The sequence below is a fragment of the Anas platyrhynchos genome, chromosome 1, assembly GCF_047663525.1.
Source record: "Anas platyrhynchos isolate ZD024472 breed Pekin duck chromosome 1, IASCAAS_PekinDuck_T2T, whole genome shotgun sequence".
NCBI lineage: Eukaryota > Metazoa > Chordata > Aves > Anseriformes > Anatidae > Anas > Anas platyrhynchos.
The window spans coordinates 34,841,600-34,860,074 of NC_092587.1; the positions used below are offsets into that span (position 1 = coordinate 34,841,600).

Genomic DNA, 18,475 nt, shown 5'->3' on the forward strand with positions numbered 1-18,475 from the left:
GTAGTCTGTAAAAGCTTAGTCATTTCAATTTCCTTGGCCTTGAGAAACAAGCATTATTACAGATTGAAAGAAAAGATGGCCCATTGGTTGGGCCAGAAGCTGCAAATTTAGAAGAATCTGCCATAGTTCTCTAAACTACAGCAAGATTTCTATGGAACTTTATGAAACTCAGCCAGACAAGGAGACTGCATCCATAAAACTGGCTGTTATGAAGGCATAGTAAGATAAACAAACATCTTATAGAACAAAGTAAAATTGTAAAACACGAATATCATGTTAACAAAGGTGGGTCATATTAATACATAAACATGCAATTAGGTTTAGATATGAATATGATGTATTGTGAAGTAGACATGTAAATATTGAGAGACAGAAAAAGAAAATGAAACTCATTTACAGCAGGGAATTTAATCTGCTGCAAAGCATGTATCCAAGAGGTACGAATACACTAAGGTTCTTGAAGTGATTCAGAGAGAACTTCTTAATATTGCTGAGTACATGTCATTTTTTCCCTGGTTATTTGTTTTATGTGCTTGTTTTTAACACTAGAAATATCAGGGGCTGAGATCCCTGTAGTATTTGTGTTTGTTCTGAGATGTTTGCTGAAGGGCTAGCATTGTTTAAAGAACTCACATGAATAAGGACATCATATCTTGAGCAAGGCATCTGGTTTAGAGCTTGTCTGTACATGACACTGTATAAAAATATCTCACTGTTTTTATCAGCCAGATCCTAACAATGTTGAGCAAATTTTAGGAATAAAAAAGTAAGCATGTGCCAACAAAATAAATCCTTAATGAATACATAATGGAATGTATTCCTTGTTTGAATTCTAGAGATTTGCAGTGAATTTTGTGGTGCTGAATGCTGCTACCACTCCAAAGAGGCTATCATTCAAATATCACACTCATGTTTGCAGTGCTATTCCTACACACTACTGATGGGTGTTTACTTGTAAGCACAACAAAAACAGCGCTATTCCTTCGAGAGCATTCTCTTAACACTTGTGGTTATTTCCAGGGCAGATATTTCCAGCTGGAGGGCATGATTGTGTTGACTGCCACAATGTAAGGTCCTGTGTGTGACTGTATTTCAAGGAAGCTTTTCACAGGTTCCATAAAGAATATCAAGTTCTCTAAGATCATGCCAACCCCGTGTCTTACCTTTACTTTTCCAGAGCTGTTCCCAGAAGATTACAATGTCAGTTGACTTAGAACTCCCTCTAGGGAACTCAGCCATAAATATAAGCTCAAGTGAAAGACAGTCTCCATCTCCAGCTATTTTCATTCCAAGTATTTTTTTTTTCATAAAAGCACTTTCAAGTATCCAGTCTATTTATTTTAGTAAAGAAGAGGTCATTAATTTGAGCACTTCACTCTGTCTATGAAATGGAGCACAAACATCTATCACCTGTTAAGTGCCAGGAGCTCCATCATCCATTTGGGATGGGGGTTTGTTTAATTCCCTCTTTACACCCAGGGAAGTAATGGGACTTTTGAGGAGCTTATTTACAGAAAGCAATTGTTCATTTTAATAAACCACACTGGTGATGACTTTCTCTGTAGCCAGAAAGGCAGGAAGCAACATATCCATCCCTCCAAACCTGTTAGAAAGGTTTCTCACAGGCAACGGTCTCTGCAGTGCTAGATGACCTCAGAGAGCAGCAGACAGATTTCAGCACCTCCATTCCTCTCTCATGAATTGCAGAAGACTTAACCACAACTTTTCCAACATAGAATGCTTTCCGGTGTTCCCACAGCATGCAGTACAACACAACCAGTGCAGAGCTGTTTCTATAAGATGGAACCAAACTGAACACTTCAATTCCTTAATTGGGCCTAAGGTGTGTACAATAAATAAGAGTTCCATTGATTCCACTGGGGCACTCACTCTACAGATAATAATTCATTCTTTAGTGGATATAGAAATAGGTTGTAATAGTCTATTCTTCTTTGATAAATATTACATGACTGTGTAAATAAAGTACCAGTTTTGTCAGTCTGGTTTCCTGAATCCTACTCCTTTCATCTAAAAATCTTTCTTCCTATTAATTTATTTTAATTTCCTACAAAAAGTGACTGAAGAATCAGACACAAACAAACAAACAACAACAACAGCAACAAAATAATAAGAGTTTACCAGCATCAGGATAACTTCTCTTATGCTCCTTCACACTACAAGGTATTCATCAAAAAACATTCATTGCTCTTTCAGCTGGGGAGCAATGCTAAAACCAAAGGATGATTCTTTTCTCTTGTGAGTTTATAACTGGAGGTTTTAACAGCCACCTTTGCATCCCTGAAAAAATCATTTTATTTTATGGAGCAATCCACATCAGAGATTTCATGCGTTGTCAACACACTCATTGTTTGCTTACACTCTTTGAACCATCTCCTTTCAGCTCTTGAAATAATAAAACTGCATTTTTCCCTGTTGTGTTCAAAAGGTATGCAGTTTAACAGGGCAGTCTTCTATAGTTCCTGAATTCTCCATTCTCTCCAGTGAAACTGAAAATGGGAATTAAATGTATGATTTTATGAAAAACAATGGGAAAATGTAAGAATGATGAGCTTTCAGGGACATGCAGAAGTGAATAGGGAATTATCACCCATTTATTTTTCATAACTAATAAAAATACTAAGTATTAGATTAAATAAGACAATGTTAAAAACATAAAAATAGCAACCTTTAGCCAGAGCATATAGCTATGGACATCACTGTCACAGGATATATAGATATCTAAAGTTTATATGGGTTCATTTAGATAAACTCACGGAAGAAAACTATCAGTCTATTAAACTCAAAGATGCAATCTTTGATACAGAAAGTCCCTAAATGCAGACTGTTGCAAGGGTATACTAGCAGAAAGGACATGTGAAAGACTGTTCTGTTCTCTGCTCTTTCACAGTTCTCCATCCACTGAGGAAGCTGGATTGACCCAGTACAGCTGTTCTCATATTCTCAGTACACAGCAAGGCTCATGGATAAATTTAAAATTACCAGCCAAATCCAGTAGTTCAGTAAAAGGCACAGTCGCACTATGACAGTCAAGCACGTTATTGTGTGCATTTGAATTGTTTAAATTTAGTTTATATTAATAGGTCTTACCAATTTGTTTATTGGTCTGACTTTCATCATTCTTCTGTCAAGCATAATCCTTTAATTAATGAAGATATCCTCCCACATTCCTTCCCCCCATAAAGAAAGAAAATGCTAATCCTATTTTACAACTATGGAGTCAAAGAACAAGGAAATTAGGCTTTCCCCTTGAGAAGAATCAATTAACGGGAAGGATGCTATACTGTGGAGCTTGCCTGATGATCCAGTCAGTCCCCTCATGTCCTGTTTTCTTACATTAAGCACTGTGCAATAAATGAATTGATCTGGGGAATTTGGGCTTGATTTCTGATTCCCAGTCAAGTACTTTAGCCAAATAATATCTTACCTTCTTCATTCCGTAAGAGAGTACTTCATGATAAAAATCCACTTCTTGTCATTTCATTCAGCATCTCTTCCGCTCATCATCATGACACTATGCAGCTACCTCAAGGTATAATTTTAGTTATTTTACCAAAGCAAGGACCCTGTTGTCTAAAATGTCTATCATCTACTTTTGACTGCTGTGAAGGAAATAACAACTTAACAAGAACTTATTACAATTTCTTGAATATTCACTGAGATAGGCTGTGGTAAATGATTACCTAGGCTACAGAAATTGACTATTTATCTGTCTTCCTGTCTCTCACATGCAGATTGAAAGATATTGTCTTAATATAAGATATATTTTGCCAAAGATTTGAGTGTACTGAAAGGATCATTAATGAACTGTAAATCACTAAAATGTCAGAGCTATATTTGGAATGTGATTACTATTCTATAAAAATTAATAAAAATCTTTTTTGGAAACTGACTATAAGCTGACCACTGGGCATGAGAAACTGTACCTTCAAAAAAAAAAAAGAAAAAAAAATGTAGTTGTTCTTATATCCCTTGTTCAGATGACAATTCCACAGACAAGTCCGAAGATCCTCCAAATGAGCCCCATACTCACAAAGAGGGATGTTGCAAATGAACAATTTTATGGGATATGAGCAAAGTTAGACTCAAGACATAAAGTTCAGTTTGCAAATGAGTGGTACATCAGTTCCTTAGAAAATGTAGTCACAAATAAATAAAACAATCCTGAAATTTTCTTCTACTGTGAGAAAATTCAGCACATGCTTTGAAATCATTGGATTATAGTTATTTGAGTCACTTGGTCAGATTGTACTATAGACAGGTCTGACAGTACTGGTATCATCTTAGAAGAGGAATGTCAGAAATTTCTGAATTGCTGCTCCTCAGAAAGAGCCATGTTACCCGGGGCTTAACTGTAGCATTGGGACATATAATAGTAGGAGCATTTTATATTCATTTTTATTTAATAGCTCATAATCACAGCCCTAGTTATATATGTCAATGGCTTTTCTCTTTTTTTTTTTTCTTTTGACTATGAAAAAAAAATAAAACTCCATTAAAAACTTCCTAACTCAATTACCTCCTCTATAGTGCCTGATTACATTCATAGCCCTCAGACTGCCATGGTTCAACTACAGATCCTAGTATATAGCAAATGGAAAAAATGATGGATGCAAAAAATATTACTTCAAGGACACTGAAATCCAAATGACTGTTTGAAATATAGGAAACAGTACAAGGTTTTTAAATGGTTTAGTAATTTTTATTTCATAATTCCATACAAATGAAAGGACAATTTTGTGGTGTAGAAGTAACTTTGAAGATGTTTCAAAAGTATATTTACTAGGTACAGGGATAATTGGAGAGCATTAGAGAAACATGGTAAATTTAAACTATGTTTACTATAAAATAAGGCACCTTTATATCAACTAAAACATACTACCGTAAAAATTAGAATAGCATAACAGTCTTCATAGCCTAAACCCAAGACTAAATAAATAAAGCCATTCAATCACAAAAATGGGAACTGCTCCTGTCCCATTGTACCCTTCTACAAGCAGATAGACTACCCTGCATACCATGAAATTCAACAGCTTCAAGTGAACCTGAAAACATTATCCTTTTGCTGAAGAATCCTATTCCAGCTTTGCTGTACAAGGGATTCAGTTTCACTGCATCAGCCATTCGCAAAGAAATGACTTACTTTTCCATGAGGATTAAAAAGTATTATTTTAGAACAGAATGTGGTCTTGTGTAATATAACTAAGAACTGAAAGCTGTCAAATAGTCTCATATAACATGTACTGTGGACACTATTTAAGAAACTTGCTGCTGTATGCTATATCTTTCTGAATTTCTGAATATATTCTAAATAATTTCAACACTGAGTGAAACACTACAGACTCCTATCAGATCTGAAAAGGTAACAATGACTACACAGAAATTATTCTACATTCAGAAGGTAGAACAACCTCTTAGTGAGACAGAGACACACTTGCTCCATCAGCTTTGGGAGCCTCCCAGACTGTCGTCTCCATAAAAAAGGGCAGCTGCACATTATCTACTACACTCAGTCTTTTCCCAGACAGGAAACATAACCTTTATCAATACACCACTGATACTGTGTAAGCTGAAAACGAATTTTATTTCAGTTATGCAGCTGCAAGCATACCTCTTTCATCAATATAATTCTGTACCTTTTTTTCATTATTCAGTGATGAGATTCAGCATATCAGGGCAAAGTTTTACCTCCTTAATTCAGTGCTATGAACTGCAATATAGCAAAAGTTCTGCCAAGTCTTAACAATAAAAAAGTTAGACAACACTAAAGAAATGTTAATGACCACAATCCTCTGCTCTTACTTCAGCTGCATCGTTCAGCTAAGTACAGAGCTACAATGGCATGTACAGATACATCGCGACTGTCAGCAGGATTCAAGCCTACAGCTTTTGTCACTGAAAACACACACTGCTGTCAAATGAACTGAAGCAGAAATTAAGTAGCTTAGCAAATCAGCCAGTAGAAAGAAGTATGATGTCAAAGAATAGTTTATTTGAGCAGACGTACAAGTTGTCTGTTTAAAGAGGCAATCTTCAACTAGTTCTGCAATGACAATCCTGCCTAATTTCTATTCCAAGTCAAAGAAATGACCCAAAATGTCAATAAAACCAGCTTTTTTCATTTCTATTCTACAAAGAGTAAAAGTAAATGGAATGACTGAACCAGAACAATACCTAATGGTATTAAGAAAGATTGGCACATATCTATACAGCAATTTATTATGACTTTGAATGGGTCACAGTCTTAGTATCTAGTCTTTTGGGTTTTGGGTGGGGGGAGGAATTTTTTCACATAGCATTGCCACAGTACATAAGCTAAAAAGTTAACCTTTACTTATTACATTTATAGAATAATGATCATTAAAAATATTTTTAAACATATTTAAACTTTAAACATATTTTAAAAATATTTTTAAACAGAGTGGTGTCAGCTATTTTGTGAGAAACAGTTTTTTTCAAGAGTTTGGGACATGGAAACTTGTTTGTTTCAACTTTGATAGTTTCAGGAATGCTGTTAAAAGACATTAACAACCTAAAATAGGTAATGACCAAGATGGATCTAAACTTACTAATTTATATTAATATATAAAGATTATATATATATAATCTATAATAATAATATAATAATCTATGATAATATTAATATATAATCTATGATATTAAACCTAGACATTCACCAAAATATTATGTCCAAAATATTATGTCCAAATCCCATAGCTCTTATATAGGCCAAGCTCCGCATTAACTTTGCTGAAAAACAGATTTCACTAGTCAACAGATGACTCCTTCCAAATATAATATTTAAGCTCCAGAAAAAGCACACAACACTCAACTAAATGTAAATTAATATGATCTCTCCCTTAAAGAGCTTACAGCACAAAAATAACAAAGTAGGCAAGCATTGAAACATCAACCACCCAGTCAAAGGGTCCCCCAATGAGTTTTTGTTTTTATTTTTATTTTTATTTTTATTTTTATTTTTATTTTTATTTTTATTTTCTTCAGTAAGTTTTAAATGCCAAATACAAGAGAAGAAAATCTTTTTCTCATAAGTGGAAGATTATCTGTTCTAAAATAGGTTTGTTTGTCTTGTTGCTCTGCTGCCTGCTGCACCAGCAGCCTGACTCAGTTGACCAAGCCCCACATGGTGCTCAGCAAGGCCCTGAGCTCCCTGCAGCATACAAGGTGCTTAAATGCATCTAAGCAGATCAAAATGCCTATGTATTTGGCTTTACTTATATTAGTTACCTCTGGAGAGATAAGATATTATCATCTACCAGCCTTACTAAGACTCATACCATACTTTACAGAATAGGATATTTTTATTTCAACAAGACAACCTCTGGACTATCAAGCTGGAAACCAAGCTACAAAAAGAAAATATTCTGTGGTTCCAATAGCAACCCATTTGGAAAATCTTTTAACTCATCTCAGAGCTTGAAGCCAGAGGAGAGATCTATGCAGCTACATCCCATCCTTTGAGTGTAGCTCTGAGCCTTTGCCCTTTCTCTGAGCCCTGCACTCCATGGCATACCCAGCTCCCACACTTCACTTCCTTCTTCATTTCAGGGCAAATAAGGCATTCTTTTCAACAGACAAGACTTGATAAATGGCCATCTTTTTCTGTTGGTTCTTCACCTCACACTACCTGGGATGGGAAAAAAGGCCAGATACCAGTTATTCAGCATTAACCAGGTTTTGGAGCCCATCTGTGTTGTTGTTGTTTCTGAGATTATGACATAATATGTTTCCCACACTGAGAAAATACAGTAGATGTTTTCTCGCGATACAGTAGACTAATGTGAGATGCTATACAGTCCAAGCTAAAATCTATTCTCAGAATTATGTTTGATCCAGTGAATCCACTGGAGTGGATTCTTTGAGCTTTTCTAAAATCTGTGCATTGCTCTTGACCTTAATTTTTTCAAGTGACCAAAAAATAAGTACACAAGAATATATTAGAATGGAAAGCTTTCATCTAGTCAGTATAATATGAAGCATAAGCCACTTTTCTTTTGAAAATGACCTTTTAAATTGACTTTTTACAGATTCAAGCTTCCTCTTATATGAAAAAAAGACTTCACTAACACAAGGTTGTTAATGAGACGATTCTGATTGGCATACATAAATAGGTTAGCACCATTACCCATATTGTTAAAACCACTCTGATTGTTCTGTTTAGGATAGTTAAAAAACAGGATTTTCTCACCCATGTAATTTTTTTTTATGCTTCAAAATTACTCAAAAGGAAAAAAAAAAAAAAAATCTTTTTCTGACAAAATTTAAAATAGCTGGAGAAAAAAAAATATATTAAAATAGCACTTTTTAGGTCTTTTATTAATTTTTAAAACTCAAAACTATCATCCGATCTGGACAGTCATTTGTTGAATTTTGGTATCTATTATTAATCATCTTTCAGGAAGATTCATCAAGCCCATAATTCTATACTCACAAATTAAAAACATGAATAGGAAAACCTGCCATTCAGATGTTCAAGTAAATAAAAAGCATTTTGATGTTGATTGAAAAGCAACACAGATTTAGTTTAGAGAATATCAATAGATAATTTACTCTCTTGATGATGTACAAATCTTAATAGACTTCATCAGGACAGCTCAGTAAAATGGATGATCTACAGAAAAGATCAGAACAAAATGATTACTCATATGATAGGCTCATACTGGTAATGCTCTAAGATCCCCCACATACATTTTATAATTAATATGAATATTTTCTACTTAAATTCAGATTCCTTTGAAATTTAATAATCAGTGTAATACATTCAAATAATCTCATTTTAAGAGAATCCTCATGGCAGCATAATGTGTCTGTTGCAATTTCTTAACAGCATGAGCTGAAAGACCCAAAAAGAGTGAATTACAGTAATCAGCCCTTGAGATGACAAAAGAATTAATCGGCATCTCTGTATCTTTACTGTTGATCAAGGTCTCAGCCTGGCAGTGATTCAAAGGCTGTAAAAAGGAGCTTTTGTAACAGATGCAAATATTACCAAATGGTGAATCTAAGAGCAGTACAATGATTTGTGATCAGATGTACCAAATGATGCAAAAGCATCACAGAAGGTAATAGCAAAAGGCAGAGACTAGAAAATGAAAAAATATATATTTTTTTTAAATATTCTGTCACATATTTCATGATCCATGAAACATATCATTAGGACTGGTGTTTTTCCAAATAGATTAAAATTCAATAAATGAGAAAATGATTAAGAATAAATGGAGTAACTTCTAAACTGTTAAACACTTGGTCACCAAAAATGGATTATTGTTGTTGACAGACTTCACCATTCTTCTAATTAAAGTCAACCATTTAAAACACTTTCTTACTACTAATCTGACACATGTAATGAAGGAACTATAAAATTTAACACCCTCTAATTAAACTACTTCTATCTAGTACTTCTAGGAAGTGAAGACATTCTGTTCCCCAAGCAAAATGAACAGACCCAAGGATTTCTCAGGGGCTGAAGCCATGAGCAGCATTTGACAAGTGAAAACAAAGAGGAACAGCTGGCTGCCCTGCAGTGGCTTCACTGAGTTGAGATTACTTTCTCTGAAGACACCAAAAATATTGCAGATGTTATAAGAGGGTGTCCTTCATGGTCAAAACCAACAATATTTATGAGAATGTGGCCTGACCATTGGTCACTATCAATCACTATACATAATTTGGGATATTAAATACTTGATTGGAATGAAAGTTGCAAGATAGGAACAGAACTTCCATAGCAAAGCATTCTTGTTCCTGTTAGAGGTATGATCTAAGAAGTATCTATAGGATATAGGATGCAATAACAAAAGAAAGTTTAGCTAAAAGATCCATAATCACTTTTATACAAAAATTGCAGTTTGAGAGTGGAAAAAGACTAATATTGCCCCATATCAAGGTATTTACTTAGATTGGAAGATACAAATTTTTCTTTCATGAGTGCTTCTAAATGTGGGAATCATGGCTACCAGCTAAAAGTCAGATGTAGCATAGGAGAATGAGACTGGAACCCAGGACTCAACCCAAACTGACAGTTCTTGCAGTGGTAACTCACCTGCAAATCTCACTTGCTCTTCCTGGTTCTCTCTCTAATCCTTGGATTTTGAATTCTCAGCTGTGCAGTCGGACTGCTTAAGAAAGAAGGTGTGTGGTACACACAGATTATGACAGTAGGGTAAGGGTAGTCTCCTGGAACAAAAGAGGTGTAACTTTGAACCTCCTCAGCCTGAGGAGACCGGTGGCCTCAAATAAAGTCTCCCACTTAGGCAAGTGCCCTAACAATAAAAGGCAACATAAAATGGCACCAACAACGTTTCCGACTGTGTGTTAAAATAAGCAGCTGACACCATTTTTAGTCCTGGGAAGGATTAAGAAGATGCTTAGGCCCAGATAAGGACTGTATGTATCTCTACCTCCACCCTGGGGCTGAAAGTCAACCCTTACATCTGGGAGAAAGAATTTCATGAACTTCAGAGTAACACAGGCTGGAAGGAACCTCAGAAAATTTCTATTTCAACCTCTTGCACAAAGTAAGGCCAGGCCCAAAGTCACACCACATTGCCCAGGACTTCATCCAGTGAGATCTTGGAGACTTCCAAGGATGAAGATTGCAAAACCTCCCCAGGCAACGTGGTTGTCCTAACAGGAGTAGTCTTCCCTTATGTCCGGTTTGAGTCCCTCAGGTTGGAACTTTTGTCAATTAGGTCCTGTCCTCCCACCACACACCGCTGTGAAGTGCCTGGCTCTGTCTTCTGTTTAATGTCTCCATTAGACAGACTGTAGCTGCTGTGAGGATCCTGTGAACCCATCTCTTCTCCATGCTGAACACAGCCAATTCTTCCATCTTTTCTCTCACAGAACAAGTGCTCCAGCTCCCTGCCAGCTTCATGGACCTCCTCTGACCTCAGAGCCCCAGGTTTCATCGAGGTTTGTGACTGTCATGAAGACAGGAAACTAGAAAGATTTGTGTCTCATGTGAAAAGATACCAGACTGGCACCTGGGGCCCTCTTTCATGCAAAAGCACTGATAACAAAGATGCCTGCATCCAGCCATAGCACTGCTTATTTTAAAGCATATTTTCCATTATATATTTTACAAAAAAAAAATCCTCCTTTGCATTTAAACCTCCAGAACATTAAAGAACAAAACAGGACACTTCTTTAATGTAATATTTTGTCTTTATGTAAAAGAACACTAAACCAACTATTATGTTCAATGACATACAGTATATGGAGTTATATCAAGGAATCACAGAATCACAGAACGGCCAAGGTTGGAAGGGACCTCAAAAGTTCATCTAGTCCAAACCCTTTGCCGAGCAGGATCACCTACAGCACATTGCACAGGAAGGCATTGTCGTGGTTCCGCTCGAGTGGGCAGCCGAGCTCCACCACAGCCGCTCTCTCACTCCCCTCCTCAAAGAGGAATGGGGAGAAAATATGTGAAAAGGGCTCAAAGGTTGAGATAAGGACGAGAAAATCATGCAGTAATTATTGTAATGGGCAAAACAGACTTGGCATAGGGAGATAATAAGATTTATTACTTATTACTAACAAGCTAGAGAAGTGAGAAACAAAGGAAAGAAACCAAAAGCACCTTCCCCCCCCATCCACCCTCTTCCACCTCCTCCCCCCGAGCGGCGCAGGGGAACGGGGGAATGGGGGTTATGGTCAGTCTACAACGCTTCTTCTCTGCCGCTCCTTCTTGGTCACTCTCATCCCCTGTGCTGTGGAGTCCCACCCACAGGATACAGTCCTTGATGAACTGATCCGGCATGGGCTTCCCACAGGCAGCAGCTCTTCCAGAATTGCTCCAAATATGGGTCTGTACCACAGGGTCCATCCCTCAGGAGAAAACTGCTCCAACCTGGCTCCCCCACAGGCAGCAGCTCCTGCCAGGTCACCTGCTCCTGCGTGGTCTCCTCTCCATGGGCTACAGGTCCGGCCCAGAATCTGCTCTGGCAGGGGCCTTCCACAGGCGGCAGCCTCCATCGGTGCAGGGCCACCTGCTCCACCGTGGTCTCCTCCACGGGCTGCAGCGTGGAACCCTGCTCCACCGTGGTACTCCATGGGCTGCAGGGGGACATCCTGCTTCACCATGGTCCTCACCACAGGCTGCAGGGGACTTCTGCTCCGGCGCCTGGAGCACCTCTCCCCCTCCTTCTACACTGACCTTGGCACCTGCAAGGCTGTTTCTCACTCCTCTCACTCTCCCAGCTGCTGTGAGGCACAGCATTTTTTTTCCCTGTCTTAAATATGCTCTCACAGAGGCGCAAAACAACATCGCTTATTGGCTCAGATCTGGAAAACAATGGGGCCCTTCCCAAACATGGGGCGGCTTCTAGATCTTTCTCACAGAAACCACCCCTATGGCCCCCTGCTACCAAAACCTTGCCACATAAACCTACTACAGGCATCCAAGCAGGTTTTGAAGAGAAGGAGACTCCACAACCTCTCTGGGCAACCTATGCCAGTGCTCTGTCACCCTCACAGTAAAAAAGTGCCCCCTTATATTGAGCCAGAACCTCCTGTGCTGCAGTTTGTGCCCATTGCCTCTTGTCCTCTTGCTGGGCACAACTGAAAAGAGACCAACTCCACCCTCTTCACATCCTCCCCTCAGATATTTATACATATTGATGAGGTCTCCCCTCAGTCTTTTTTCCAGGCTAAACAGGCCCTGGATGTATATAGTATATGCATATGTATATCATGTCCAGCTCATGGGACAAAGAAAAAGATTTAGAGGAAATTTTCCTACAAAATATTCTTCTGTATCATTTCCTTAAAATACATTTATATGAGCAGAATTTAGATTTATTTTTCAGGAAAAAAAGACAAGTTATAAGCTAAAGTACTGACATCGCCAACAAGTGTTTGTCGTTTCATTAATGAGGATCTAGACTCAGGACAATAGTATAAAAGAGCTGATATTAGTAATTTCTCAAATGAAATTGTGCTGCTAGGTAATTCTGACAGCTTTCAGCCGTAGATATCTCACACTAATGAAGATGGATGGTATATTAGCAGAGAGATGGGGGGAAGTTAAAATACTGCAAATCAAGGGAGCTGGGTCCTACTTTGGTATGACTTTGGACTTGTTTTGAGGGACAGTTTAATTTTCTTCCTGAATCATTGGGAGTTTCACCCCAGTTAAAACAAGACAGAGAGGATCCAATAGTATGGATGCTACTACCTCACAGCAGGTTTATACAACTCTCAGGTTGCACATCAGAAGGAATTTGAACTTTTTCTCCAGAAGAATCAGCTGATGTCACTGTACTATTGACACTGTGATTGTCCTCTGGGACCAGTTGTAGCTGGCAAATTCCTTGACAGCCCAGAGACACAGAACATGGGCAATCATTTCAATCTCTCTCGTTTTCTTTACTGCAGCATTGTAGTTTTCTGTGTTTCGTCTTTTACTGCTTTGGTCTTGACTTGGTATTTGTTACAGAACAGTAGGAATCATTTTGTGGTCCATGTTATGTGACTATCTGCACAGCAGATGTTCTGCAGACATCAGATCCTGTGAGACAGCTGTTCTGTGAACCTCTGAACAAGACATCTGTTGTAATAATTGCAATAATCCTCAGTAATTGCATGGGTTTAGACTCAATGACAGAGTTGGTCTATACCTGCCCTATCTCACCTCTATGTAAAAATATCCTTCCTTGCAGTAGATTAATAATTTTTTCCCAAGAATGATTTTTAGCCAGTCCATTAATTGGGAAGTATTCTGAGGTCCTCATGTCCCAGAAAGCAACATTCAGAGCACTAAATTATTCTAAACTCTAGAAAATGTGTATGAATCCTTATAGAAAAAAAAAAAAAAAAAAAGTCATCTCACTAGAAGCTTGCTCTTACACCCCATTTGCAGAACCCAGCTGCCCCCAGCTAGTAAAGAGGGATCAGATGACTTCTTTAAAGCAAATACGTCATCCAGATGTTTTAAGTCTCCTGTATTCCCCTCAATCCCCAGGACATTTTTTCAGGATTTTTTTATTCGGTGGATCTGCATCTTCCCTTAACAAACAGCAACAGCAGATACCAGAAATAGCTTAGAAGAGGCAAACAAGGGGATTTAAAGCCTCAGAATAGTTTTCACAAAGCAGTTATCACTAGTTATAGCTAAGTGCATAAGAAGTACTTTAGTGTTTCCTGTTCCCTTTTATCAAGCATCAGACACAGGCATCACAGTGGAATTTTCTTTCCCAGGGGTTCAGTTCCAGGAAATAGGCCTCTAACTAGCTAGGAATCTCTTTCCTAAGTTTTGAAGGAAAATGGGGAAGGATGGAGAGAGGCTAAGTCACCTTTACCAATACCACCAAAAAAAAAAAAAAAGACAATTATCAGAAAAATAATAGTAACTACATATTGACCTAATTCTAGCTGTTTCCACAGAATGACTTCAACTCAGAGGACTCAACTTTAACGTTTTAACGTTATCCATCAGAAAAGAAAAGTCATCAAAGAGAAAGCTGAAATCTCAGAATATTGATGTTGACGTTTTAGTACTTAAAAGACAAAGTGATTGATGTATGCCTCAGGACTGTCAAAAAAAAATAAATTTTGCAAAGACAAAGACAAAGGGGAGATTAGTTCTGTTGAAAAAATTAATTAGCTAGGGAGCACCAACCACGGTGAGAAACAAATGAGTATGCACTATTGGCCTGCCCACTACTAAGACAGCTATCGTCACCTGATCATTGTCAAAACTGTATTTAGACTGAGTTGTAAGGATACTTTCCTCTCAACTTCTAAAGTGCATCCAGAACAGGGACAGGACACCCCAGGACCATAGAATGGATGCAGGCAATGGAACTCCAGATACCAGCAATACTTTAGAGAATAATAATAATAATAATAATAATAATAATAATAATAATAATAATAATAATAATAATTCTCCGAGGGAATAGTTGCTTTAGTCATCACACAAGAAAATTTTCTTCAAGAATTACTTAACTCTGTTCTGAAGTCTGAGAAATATATGCCAATTCTTGATAACCTTTCAGTTCTCTGGGACAAATCATGACAAAGTCTTTTACTATGTTCTCTAAAAAGAATATAACCTCATTGGATTACTATACTTATTATCAGACTTACCTGACCTACCAGAAGCCAATGTCATTTTCTCTGCTCAGACATTTACAGGCAACATATTCCTTTCCATGGAAAGTACTGGAAGTACTTTCATTTACCATTATTCCTGACATTATTCCTCTGCCTTTTTACAAGTCATAGCAAAAAGATATTCAGCTGCTATTCAGCAGCTCTGTTTCTTAGAAGGACATCTTGCTCAAATAAATTTAACATCACTACATCTGTCTTTTTCAAGATCTAAGGCAGTATTGTCTCATGCAGTAAATAATAAAGAATGTCCGAGGTCAGAACATGAAGGAACCAATAATACCACATCTTTTTCTTTCAGGTGTAATATAGACATGCAAGAAACAACAAATACTGTCCCATGTAAGAAATAAGCCATATGATCATGAGAAGTACAGAGAAAGGTAGAAAAGCATCTTCTTTCTCTTACTAGTTTAATTCATTTACTTCATAACTGTGGACCAGCCATGAGAAAAAAAATACAGTGATTCAGGTTTATTTTATTTCATTTAGAGAGCCTATAGATGCATCGGTTCTTTCAACTTGGAACATTTCTATATGAATGTAGGTAGCAAAAGTGTCTAAACACTACATGAAAGGTTAAAAAGAAATGAGTTAATAAATACTAGAAAGTCATAGTGCTTTGGTAAATATTATATTGTTATTAAAACAATGAAAAACAGCAAGTGACTAAAAGTTCACTTTGTCTTATTTTGACAGGTAATTGCTATTTATCATTTTTGTTACCATACCTTAGAAGAGATAGCAACAGAAGCTTAGAAGTTCTTAGGACCAAGAGGTGTGTCACAGGCATTTATTTTTTATATTTATTTATCCTTAATCAGGTTACCACTTTATGTTTGAGATGTGATAATCATGTTCTGTAAGGCTACACTCCACTACTGGGAGGTATGCAGAAGTCTCAGTTTCCCATAAAGCCCACCAAAAGTAAGGGGTATATTGCCTTCACACAGTGATTTGCAAAAGCAATGCTTAAATGTTTGCCATAACTCCCTTTTGGCTATCTTTATGTTTTCCTAAGGTATCATCCTTCTCCAGTGTATTGACAAGCAATGAGAAAAGGTAAGCATTTCAAAATACAAGCTGAGTGGAATTAAGAGGAGTAAATAGTGTGCTCACTAGGAAGTAATTAAAAGCTACGAAGCAGGAAGAAGGCTGGAGGTGCCTAAAAGGCATTATAATTAAAACCTAATGCATGTTAACTGTGAGTGGAGCATTGAAGTCATTGACATGAATGACAAAACTCCCACTGAATTCAATAGGGACAGGATTTTATTCCTTAAGTGCTCAACAAGAAGGTCAGTTCAGCTTCAGAGAGATTGATTGGAGGTTTGAGGATAAAAAGAAATGTTGCTGAAAATGGGAAATGGTGATTTATATAGGCAGCAATATGCACAGTTGTAAAATATCCACAAGAGAAATGAGAAGAGAGAATGAAAACCAAATTAGTTAATCCTTGAGTAAGGGAAAGAATAAATTATTTTAAAAACATGATTAGAAATATATATATATATTAAAAAGGAGACAAAATTAAGACAAATCCTGAACATGGAACAAATTTATCCCAACTAATAGCTAGAAAAAAAAAGTGATGAGGGAGTTAGAAAGCAGTGATAACTTTGTAGAGCATAGCTATTGATAAAAAGCATATTGGGAATATTTCAAAAAAATGAATTGGTTCAGATAGCACATAGCCTATTTGAACACAAATCAGAAATGAATTAAGACAGAAAAAGAAAAAGAATTTGCCATTGAGTAAAGTTAATCTCAAAAGCTAAGGTAAGTAATGGAGCTATCCTTCAGAAACAGTCAGTTTCAGTGGCTTTAACTTCATGTTGTCAAAAATTGACAACATAATCTGTTTGCCTTGATGCATTCCATGGAGGTAGATAAAACCCCAGAAATTTACAATCATAGTGTATATCACCACTATCCTATATCAAATATACCACCAAAAGTCCTACTTGTATGGGGAGTCTAGCTGGTTAACAATTTTGAGTGGAAAACTGCTTAAATTGACAAAAATGAATGAAATTTCATACTAGATACACTATATGTGAATTAAAAAAAAAAAAAAAAAAAAAAGAGTTCAGATGTACCATTTAAGTACCTCAAGTACAACTGTTGCAAGGGAATTCTGTTAATTTGGCTGGTATATCCAAAACTTTGACATTAACAATCAGCAAGCAATGGACAGAAAGAAAATAATAGTAGTAGTATACCAGCCTATTCAGTCATGATATTCTGCATGGCTGCAGTACATTTACAATGGCCCTCCTTATCAGACAAGCAAATCTTCCCAGTAGAACATCCATAACGTTTACTACTAATTCATGAAATATTAGGTGGCATTGTGAGTATGTAATTTGTCCAAGGAATATGAGAAGACTGAAAAAAAAAAATGGGGAAATAGGTATTTTTAACAACGCCTGAAAGCAGATGATCTCCTAAAACACCATGCAACCTTCCATTATCTGATCCTGCAGTCAGTAACTAAAAATATGCACTTAATCACTTATTTCATTTCTCTGAGTGACATAGAAAAGGACTCAGAGCCAACTGAGAGAGCCTGACAACCCTGTTTTCTTAAGCAGTGACTCCAGAAAGTCCTACTTAGACCTTTCGGCTCAGATTAAATTTTAACATAACCAGAGAAAGGCCACAGGATATAGCTTCTGAAACACAGAGAGCACTTTCTCCACAGTGTTTCTCATTCAGGCTGCTCAAGAGGTAGTGAGTCTTAAACAGACTATCCCAGGCATTGTTATATTTCAAATACAAATTCTATAACTTCTCTCAAAGGACTGGTTACCCTGGTGCTGTGAGGAAAGAGATTTCCAGCTGTAGACTTTGTCATGAGGTATCCTCATGAGTCACTTTTGGTCCTTCTGCACTGCAATGCAAAGGCTTAGTAAGAAAATATTCTCCTGAGACACCTGTCCTAGTCCCTCCCCAGACTATGCATTGTTTTCCTACAGCTATACAAACACTCCCTGGAGATCTGCCACATATTCTCACAGACATTCTGCAGAGAGTTCTATTTTTCTCTCTTCTCCACATCCATGCGTAGTATACAAAGTGCAAATAGGTCAGTCTGAAACTTCCAAAAAGTATACATAACTTATTTATTCTTGACTGTAGTTCCACAAAGATGCAAGAAAAAGACAACTCACCCTTCAGTTGCCCTACTTTACTTTGTCCTACATTATCTGCTCGCTGATTCATATTTAAATTTCCAGTCACTTTTAGTATAGTACAGTTATTTTTATGTACCAGGTCATTCTAAACATACAACCGATCCTCTTACCTGCAAATTTTA

At 37.1% G+C, this 18,475-nt stretch overlaps 1 protein-coding gene across 6 annotated transcripts in view; it reads right to left on the bottom strand.

The window, feature by feature from the left end:
- Window positions 1–18,475, bottom strand: part of TAFA2 (TAFA chemokine like family member 2) — a 198,019-nt gene that overhangs the window by 132,769 nt on the left and 46,775 nt on the right. The window lies entirely within an intron of this gene.